This window comes from Caloenas nicobarica, chromosome 3, assembly GCF_036013445.1.
Source record: "Caloenas nicobarica isolate bCalNic1 chromosome 3, bCalNic1.hap1, whole genome shotgun sequence".
Taxonomy (NCBI): domain Eukaryota; kingdom Metazoa; phylum Chordata; class Aves; order Columbiformes; family Columbidae; genus Caloenas; species Caloenas nicobarica.
The window spans coordinates 106485365-106495638 of record NC_088247.1 but is presented as its reverse complement, the minus strand read 5'-3'; positions in this window follow the sequence as shown (position 1 = coordinate 106495638).

Genomic DNA, 10274 nt, shown 5'->3' with positions numbered 1-10274 from the left:
CAATGAGTGTACCCTGTCCTAGAAAAGAAATGGTTGAAACCACATCATATTTATTTCAGTAGTGCAGATGAGAGATATGTCTTGTATTACACTTCTATACTTCACATTGTGTTTTCTCCCTCTGCTGGCAGTTGGATACAGCAAAGTTGTACCTAACAGAAAACAACAAAACTATGAAAAGATCGAAGCACTTGGGAATCTCTAACTCTGTGGCATATGCTTAAAAATTGAATCGTACCATACTTTATTCCAATTAGTCCTGGAAATGACTGACAGACATTCCATGTTCAAATCAAAATAAGTCTTAGAGAAGATTTAAAGTACAGCTAAATGCAGTTCTCTCCTTTAGAGAGACAGCAGAAATTCTCACTTGTTAATGTTACAGCAAATATAGCCTATGGAATAAAACTTGGAAGTTTCTGGTGATTTTCCTTGTTTGTTTGTTTTGTCCTGTTTTTTTAAGGAACAACTTCAGGTCTGTAATTTTAGAAATAGTATTTCTTGGCTTTATTTTACAATGACATTCTGTGTACTTACAGAGGTCACTGATTCTTTCTTCTTTTTTTTTTGTTTTTTTTGGTTTTTTGTGTTTTTGTTTGTTTGGTTTGGTTTTTGTTTGTTTGCTTTCATTTTGTTTTGTTTTGTTTTGTTTTGTTTTTCCTGCTTAGAAGTATTTCCATAATATACAGACCTAAGGGGAAAACCTTGCTAAAGCAGATTCTGCCCTATGTGTTTTAAAAAATAAATGATTAATTTTGTTTCAGGGAAATTCTTTGAAACAATTAGTTTCTAAATAAATCTATATAAGCACACTGACACTAAGTATTTATTAACAATACTGCCCTGTAAGAGAAAATAAATGCTATGGACTTACTTAGAAGGAATAACTAGCAAATAAAAATATAATCTTGACTATAACGTGGATACTGCTTTTCATTCCATAGGAATGGGGTATTAACCTTGCAAATAATATTATTCTAAAGACTACAAACCATAAACTATAAATCTTAAAAATATATATCAACTTTGCTGGAAATGTTTATATATTCCCTGTAGCAATTCAGAACCAGTCATACTGACTTAATAACATGAAGCTTCTTAACTATTCTTTGAGATATTGTTGTAAATATAGCCATTTTGTGGTTGAATAAACTGAGGGAGAAAGAAGGTTGTTCAACAGAGGCTAGGAATGCTGATTTCTAATCCTCCTTTTATTGATACACATATTAAAGGCAGGCGGAGGTTTTTTTTCTTTTGAAGGGATGCATTTAGAGCAGTAGCTGATGAGACTTAGAGAAATGTATTTAGTAGGAATTTAGCTACGGAAAAAATTGCTGGCAGATGCTAAGGAATATTCAGGTTAAACAAAGACATCTGCAAGGAGCAGCAGTGCTGGGAGAATAATTCTGTAGTCAGCAGTAAAGAAGTTAGAGCTGCCATGGCAGGAGCAGGTTGGAGCTGGGGTGTCAGGGGTAGTTTTCAGCAGTGTTGGAGCTCAGTTGAAGGCACCAGTTAAAAGCACAGAAAGTGTACAAATGGGGAAAGCTTTAAAACATAGCATTAATAGTAGCAGTAACACTAGGAATAGGAGCATCCTGGATTTTTTTCATACCTTCTCACCACTGAACCGTTGTCTGCCCAAACCTGAAACTGCTCAGTCAAGGAGTGATGCTCCTTCAGCACAGGCTATTTCCTACCAGTTCAATTGCTGTGTGAAGATCAGCAGAGATTCTTATCTTCCCTGCAGAGGCACAACCTCTTTTATTCATTTGTTAACTATCTGCCATGGTAGGCACCAATGCAGTGGTCCAGCTCATTGATTTTATTAGCTGCCCTGCACTCAGAAAACCGAATGTCTTGTTTTGTTATTTTGCTGAAGAGTCAGCTTTATTTTGACATGTAAAGATTAGACAAGATCTATACACCCAAACTGTTCCCAACAGTGGATGGGGAAGGTTCACACAGAGATTTAACACTTTTGCATTGTTAGGGCTGTACGCAACAACAGTGAATCCCCTTCACTGCTTCAGGGTCTCCCGCTGTGACCACAGCTTGGCCAGAACAGCACAGGTTGGGGAGTCCGTAGAGCTACAGCCTCCCTGTTCTTATGGCTGCAGTGACTACTTTAAACCTGTTTCTTGTAGTTTCCATGAAAAGACCATTTAAAAAACAATTGCTTCTTCCTTTTCTCCCACTGTTAATTCCCTGTGATTGCATACAGTGAGAGCATGTGTAATGTGCAAGGCTATTCCCCCCCCGCTACAAATGCCAAATTTGTATTTCTGTTTCCCAAATACATTAGTATCTTCCTGACTTTAGTATTCAGACTATTTGTTTTACTTTTTGAGGATGAACTGGTAAAATATTGTCGTACAATAAGAAATATTAAATGCACGCTCTTGTTCCTAGATTCATTACTGTTCTCTTTGGGAACTTTGTATAAAGGATACATAAATCCTACATATTGAAGAATAAGGCAGTGCCTAAGAAAAGCCTCTTAGATTGTGAATGGAGAATCCCGGGCACATTTCCACAAAGCTTAAAGGGAAGGTACCTAGTAGAGTGTTTTAGAAAGACGTGGTTTGGTATACCCTGAATTGTGATTGCTGGATGAAACTGTAAATAAGCCTGTGCTCATAGATCAGTTGTGTTTTCTGAAAGGATGAGTTCTCTAATAAGTCCTTAAATACTTTACATATCACAGAGATGTTATTTTCTTTTATGTAGGTACTTTGAGTATTACCAAGTTATTTGTGAACCACTACTATTTTTGTAGCGTGTGTCTTTAGTGTTTTCTGTCAAGGGAGTAGGTGTTCTAGCCCAATTAAAAATCACTGTATGTGGGCCCTAGCTCACTTTGAAATACACAAAACATTTTGAACTGTGGGTCTTGGTGTGAATTTGTAACTCTGACTTTTTCTTCGGAGATTATATTTCTATTGACTTCAGTGATGTTCCCCTTTTACAGCAGAAGACAAAGCCTGGTCTTCCAGCAGAGCCTGTCTGAATTAAAGTGTTTCCTGAATCGTCTGTTTACCTGTTCTTGTCTTCCATTCACTTCAGTCGTCCCTGTGGAGTACGTTGCGACAGACTGAATTGTTTTCTATCTTTATCAAGCTGCATGTGGAAACGGTATGCTAAATAGAATCTGAAGATTGTCTCTGATTAGCATTTAGCAGTTAGTAATGGTGACTACTGCCATCCCCAAAATACTGGTGTTGCAGTTAGCAACAATTTCTTCTGGGTGCTAGAAAATGTATACTGAAACTAGTAAGAGAGACAATGCTGATTGGAATAGTGTATTGAAATACTAGGACCAGTCCAAATGGATGCCAAATGCTTTCAGCTTCCATTGGCCTCTGGGATTCTGGAACTCAGTACTTTTTAACCTCAGACCTTTAGAAATTACTTAGTTTTCTTTTTGTTATATTCCGATAGAAATGTGGGTGCTGCTTCCTCCTCCCTCTCTTTCTCCACAGAATTGTATGGAGGAAACATTTTCATTTTCTTTGCCATAAGGACAGTTCCGTGATTCTATGCCCTATGGTCAAATGTAGCTTCAGATGTTGGCCAGCTGATTGTAAGGATTTTCTTCACCAAAATTATGTCAGCAAGCAGGACATGTCCTGCAGCATCCTGCAATTTGGAGGATGTGTAAATGACAACAGCTAGAAGATGTGCAGTTAAGCATGAAGTAACAAGGATTCAGCTTAACAAGTATGAAAGAGATTCAAGCACATATTGAGATAATTTTTAGATGGCTTTTAGATGAGTGGACAAACATAACTTGCAAAGGAGCCTCTCTTCCAATCAAAAAGACCTTTCAGTTCCCTATGTGTATTTTTGAAGAACATAGGAATGTGGTAAGAAACACTTTGATAGCAAAGGGGAAAATATAGTCATACATACTAAGATACATGTGTATGACTAGTAAAGTTGATATGTATATGACATTAAAAGGAAATATATCTGCAGTGCTTTTTCTTTTTCATCATGAATAGTGTCCTTCTCCTTCCCTAAACATTAATCTTACTGAAGCAAAGGCCAAATAACACAAGATCTCACTCTATGGAACACCTGAGTGCTGCAGGTAAGTCCATTTTTTTTTTAAAACAGTTTTATTCTTTTTGCTTCTGTACATTAAAAAATGGAAATAATAATATATTTCCTTCAAATTGCATACCACTCATGCATTATAACCTTCTACATATGTGCTCAAGTAGACGATTGTGCTAAAGAAAACACAGCTAACTTTGACAACTGCCTAATCTTTACAGGCACAACCAGGTTTTGCTTGTGCATTGAATATGTCTTCTTGTGTAGGTGGTTCTATATCCCTTTCAGGCACTTGAAAAAAACGAGCCATTAGTCACAGGAGGTCTTTTCATTTTTGTTTATTTGTTTTAGCTTAGCTTGCTGTTGCTAGGTCCAAAGAATTTAGCTGCAGAAAGGGCAAAAAATTTAGGAAGGGCTAAAAACTACAGTTAAATGCTGATTTTTTTGGTGTCTACTTGTGTTGCTATACATTAATGGTATTCTTTTATGAATAGTGGTGCAATGTATGTTCATGCTGACCCAGCAGTTCACCTACTGCGTATGCTTGACAGACCAGTCCTAAAAGCTTTTTGCACTATTAACATGTCACAGTATGGTAAGACATATTAATGTGGTTTTAATGTGTTTTAACTGTTGGTCTTATTGGGCATATAAGATGTTGTAGCAGATGGATTTAATGTAAATAACAAGTACATTTAACCTAAAGAAACAGAAAAATATGTCAGCTCACCAGGAACCCTTACTTGCAAAGTAGAAGAGCTCTCTCACTTTCCTGGTCAAGATGTTTATGGGAAACAGATTATTGTTTCATCTCTTAGTGCCCAGTATTCACTGTGTCCTTATTCATGCGCACAGGTAGATGTCTCACAACTGACCTTAAGAAACAAAAGGTATGATGTGAGAAAGCTAGCAAGAGAAGGAAGGGAGCGATGAAAAGGATTGAAGGGAAACACCACGAGATTTCCTGTATGAACAAAACTGAAAAATTATAGTAGTGATCATTCGGTGCATTTGCCTAAGCCATGAAGAGTTTAATTTGTATTTTAACTCTGTTCCATATGTTTTCCTATTTCTCCTTTGTTAGCACTAGCCTGGCATACTTTTGTTCATGTCCATACTCTGCTATACAAATGTTCTGCATTATCAGTCCAAATTTGGTGTCTTCCTACTGGGTGAGGTACATTTTACTTATGTGCCCTGGAATAACCTAACTCAGGATGGCAGCAGCACATGTGCAATAAAGCCCAGGCAATAGCACACTTCTTCAACACTGGGTATGCTTGCTTTATTATGGGTAAGGGAGATTCAAGAAATTTACATAATACACTACAAAGCATGAATTATTCAATTAATATTTCTGGTTTTGCCTTTTTTTTTAATTTCAGAAATCCCTAAAACCTGCCAAATATTACCAGCAAGTCAATATGTTATTAATATAAATACTTCAATTTATTTTTGCAGAAATTTGTAAGCAATACTGAAGTTTTATGGAGAAATTTCTAGCAAAAATAAACTGTGGTTTGCATGCTGCTTGCAATCATTTACAGAAATTCTGTATTGCAGCAGGTGGCAAAATACACCATGTGATGTGGTTCCTGTCTTCTGTCAGAAAGGATTATGAGTAACCAGCGAATTCGAAGGTTTGGATCTGAAAATAATTTACCAGCTGAAACTTATAGGTGTAAGTTAAGGATTGCTTATATACTTGTGGGAATATGAGCATAAACATACTGATTTTTCTGTTTAGCTTTTTCTATGTAGTCACACAATGAAAAGTTATTACGTAATACACTTAGAGTGAGCAAATATAACGAGTTGGCCTCCTAAGTCAAACTGCAGCTCTGTCAGAGTCCTAAAAAGAAAAGTGAAACAAAGACAGGAGAAATTGGTGTTCTCAGATATAGCGTGGGGAGAAAAGTAACCATAAGAATCTTGTAACTTCCAGAAAAATCATATACATACATACTTTTAAAATGGAACTTTTTCTCAAAGGAAATATAGGGCAATTTGTGTTGCTCTGTCTCTCCAAAACACAACTGTGGAAAAGTAACTAATGCTTTACATTGAATATATGTTGTTAGATTCAGCAACTTTATACAGTAATAACAGCATTCCCTGTCATTATGTTTCTATAGTATGCTATGCATGTGACATCTTATATTACTTTTTCCATCAATCCGCTAAGCCAACTGTTGATAGATAAACTCATTTGAAAATCTAGATAATCTTGCCTATTTGGCATCTATAAAAAGCGGATAAATGTTATCGTGTTCAAATCAGAAGCAAACATATTCTCTATTTCTGTTCTTACCCTTGATTATAGTCATTGCTAATCTTGGTATTTCAAATATTTTGTTAGGTTGCCACCAGGCTAATTTTTCCACTGTCTTTGTAATATGGCCTTTTTACAAGTTCCCTGGAAAAAAAAAATCTGCCTTGATACTAGAGACTTGCTGCACAAAGAGACACTTCAGTTGCAAGTGTAAATGAGTTATTGCTCTGGTTAAAGGGTTGCTCCCTATGGCTGGGATGTCTCCACCAACAGAAAACTGCAGTGGGGAAGGAAATCCATGGACTGAGCAGGGATTGCCCTGCACTTCTGCAGGCTTGCAGCCTGGCACTTCCCTTAGCCTGTAACTGCAGGAGGCACTGGAGTGAAAAGAAACATTACAGAGCTGAGGGGAGGAAAAAAAAAACCATAGAGGACAAGTGGGAAGGCAGGGTTTCAGTGCATAATGTGTACTTAATGAGCAGAAAAAAAGGAGAAGGATCAAACAAGGGTGCTGTGTCCTCAGACAAATTTCCTTAATTCCCCTGATGGCAATTACGTTTGTTCCACCTGTATAATTCAGCCCAGACCTCCAAGCAGTCAAAGCTTGAAGGAAATGATCCAGGTTTTGTGATTTGTTGTAGTCTTTATTTTTACTGTAAATAAGGTGTCCATGCCTGTGACAGCCTTGAAGCACCCCCCTCCCCCTGATCCTTCGCAAAACAAAAGACTATATTATGCCTTAAACATCTGTTTTTTGCAACTTTGGACAGAAAAGATAGGTGGCTGTGGAGGCAGACAATCTGTCTTTCTCAAGGTTTCTGTGAAACAAAGGCATAAATTTTTGAGATAGAGACAATTAACGACGTTGCTGTCAAGGCCTCCTGGTCTGACTGGGAAGATCAAAGATGGACCGCATGGCAGACAATCAGCCGCCAGGAGAAATCACAAACCAACAGCTACCCCTAACGAACAACACAACTCACTTCTGGCCAGTACCGCGACCGTTCCTGTAATTTGTTGACCCCTGATTCATTTCCAGAAAGATCTTCTTAATTAGCACGAAGAGGGAGGAGAGAAGCTGCCCCTCTCTGATCTCGCATGCAAATGGACTAGGTTATAAAACAATCTCAGCTGGGACTCAGGTGTGTGGTGTGTGCACTGCGCAGCGTTATCAAAGTCTGCAATGCATCCACCCCACCTCCAGAGGATGCCACGGAAACAACTGACCTTTGGAGTGGTGATACTTTACTTTCCTTCTGATACCTTAATCTACCTCTTTTCTTTTCCTCTGTCTCTCTCTCTTTCTCTCTTCCTAGCCTTATTTCTGGACATACAAGAGTAATATCATTGTGGGTTTTGCTGTCTAAGTCTTGCTAAGTTTTAAGATATAGTTGCACACTTTTGCCAAGTCACTCTTCACTGTGATTTGTAATGCCACTGAGTGCTTTTAGTAAATTTGTGCTTGTATTGAACCTCTGGGATGATTGTCATCACTTTGTGTTACCCGCAGAGTGCTCAGAGTCGACTCATCCCTAATCTCACACTTGGTGGGACAGGACAATGCCACCTGCATTTAGGGGTATTGAATTGCCCTGTGGAGCCTAGCATCCCTTTTCATTGTCTGCGTAAGGAAGCTGGAAAGATTAGTCTGCCAAGGAAGGTGTCTAAAAAGCTCGTCCATAGCTAAAGGTTATCCCCTTCCCCCAGCACACCTTCCTTTTATATTATTCTCCACTGAGATATTTTGGAACAGAAATATTTTGTCTGGTTTCTCCCTGAAGAAAGTTATATTTGTACAAGAAAAAAATCTCTGCAAAGTGATGCAGAGTATTATTTTTTACCCTCATTATTTTTTACTTGCCTTGGCTTATTTTTATAGTTCTGCCTTTCTTCCTCCTCACCAGATTGTTTATACTTTAAAAGAAATAATCCTTCTGCTTGTTTCATAGTCAGTTCTCTTTACATTTTTTTTAAGTTAACACTGGTTTCTGTTGTCCTTTTCCATGTTTAGACATAGCCAGGATAAATTTCAATGACAGCCTTTCCTACTGTTTCTAAATATTTCTCACTGTTCTCGCAGACCAATTTCCATATGTTATAAAATTCAAAAAAAATTCCGTAAGGCGTTCTCTCCATCCCTCCAGCCACCATCCCAAAAGTGAAAGAGGTTCAGTTTGTTCAGGTGCAGCTCGCTTTCTACGCCCCCAGCACCAGCAAATCTGTCGGGAGTAGGAGGATGGTGGAGCACAACGCCCACTGCCACCTGCTCTGCCAGAGAGCCCCGCGCCTCGCCAGTGCCAAGCCAAGGCACCCGCGTGGGGTGGGAGTCTGCAGGAGGCACGGATCCGCCAGGAGATGTGCTCCTTCGCTTCTCCCCTGCTCGCTCTCTCCTGGGTAACCTTTGCTGACAAAACCTGGTGTGTGTGGGTGTGGGATTTTTTAAAATTTTATTTATTTATTTTTTTTAATTTAAATCTCTCTCCTGGCAAATTACTTGCTCATCTTACCTATAGACTTAGAATCATTTCAGTTGGCAGAGACCCTCAGGATCACTGAGTCCAACCATAATGACATGTAGTTGGTTGGATGAGTATAGCCTTAGTTTTCTAGCAAGACAGAAAATTCTGTAACATAGGTATAGAGTATATTAAATTACTTCCTCAGTAAGCTGGTTAGTGGTGTGCACAGCCTTGCTATTGGAATAATAGCATCTATATTGGAGGTGTGCCTGTCAGGAGGAGGATTCATTGCATTTAGTAGGACATTATTTTTTTTATGTAGACAAAATCTTAAACAAGGTCTTATCAGGTGCTTTTCCAAAAATCCACAAATAGCACCAAACCAAAAAACAAACCACCAAAAAAACCCCAAATCCCACTAAACCACTCCTCATGCTCCCTCAAAAATGGAAAACAAAGCAAAACAAAACCAAGTCTCATGTATGAAAAGTAGAAGCTACAGGCTCTTTTTGCCATATAAGACCTGACTGGCATCAGGGGAGTGAATGTTGCTTTCCAGCTGTGCTGCCTGCAGACGCTGCAGCTTTGCCATAGTCAAACCTCTGTGTCCTCTTATATGGACCCAATGGGAGAGAGAGAGGCCACATCAGCTCCAGCCTGGCATTATGAAATCTTGCAATGCAGTATTGCAACTGTGGCATTTCAAAGTGGAAATCATGAATAGTTCTCAGGAAGAATTGTCCTGGCATCTTCCCTTACTCACTGGGAAATGGGTGTTCTCTCATCAAAGACAATGAGACTCGTGAAATAGAATTTAGGTCACTGATTACTGTTGTTTTAATATTAGCTGAGCTTACTTCTCAGTTATCCATTAGGTTAATTACAATTTCATGAATTAAGTTCCCTGAAATGTCATTATTATTGACTCCTCAAACCTACAGAACTCTATAATGCCAGGATATAATCAAGCATGGAGTAGCTAGATACAGATTGCCCTAGACTGGCCTTCTGTCTATACTGGGAGAAATCAGGGCAGCTTCCAGTACATCTTCCCCAGCCCATTGGGTTGTGGACACCTGAACTTGTCCAGAGGTTCAGGGTGGTCTCAAGCATATTGGAAAGTGCACTGTGGGTTGTACTAAGCCCAGTTCTACTGCAGCTATCTCAAAAAAGCCTAGTGATTTCTTCTCTCTGCCCCTTTTACATCATTCTTTCCCTTTTTTCTGCAATTTTAAAAACATTCAGTTTTGCTCTGTGAACCTGTAGGCTTGTGAGTATTAATATTATCTGATACGGGCCACGACTGCTTTCTCTGGGACAACTCTTCCAGTCTTGAAGAGCACAGTGGTACTTTGTGTTTTTGGGGTAAAATGGCATGGCGGCAGATAACTTGGCACAGAGTCCGACTTTCACATTAGCCAAAGGCTATTGTAGCATCAAACAGCATTGGGTACCAGGGTCAGTGATGTAGGGAGCACATCAGACAC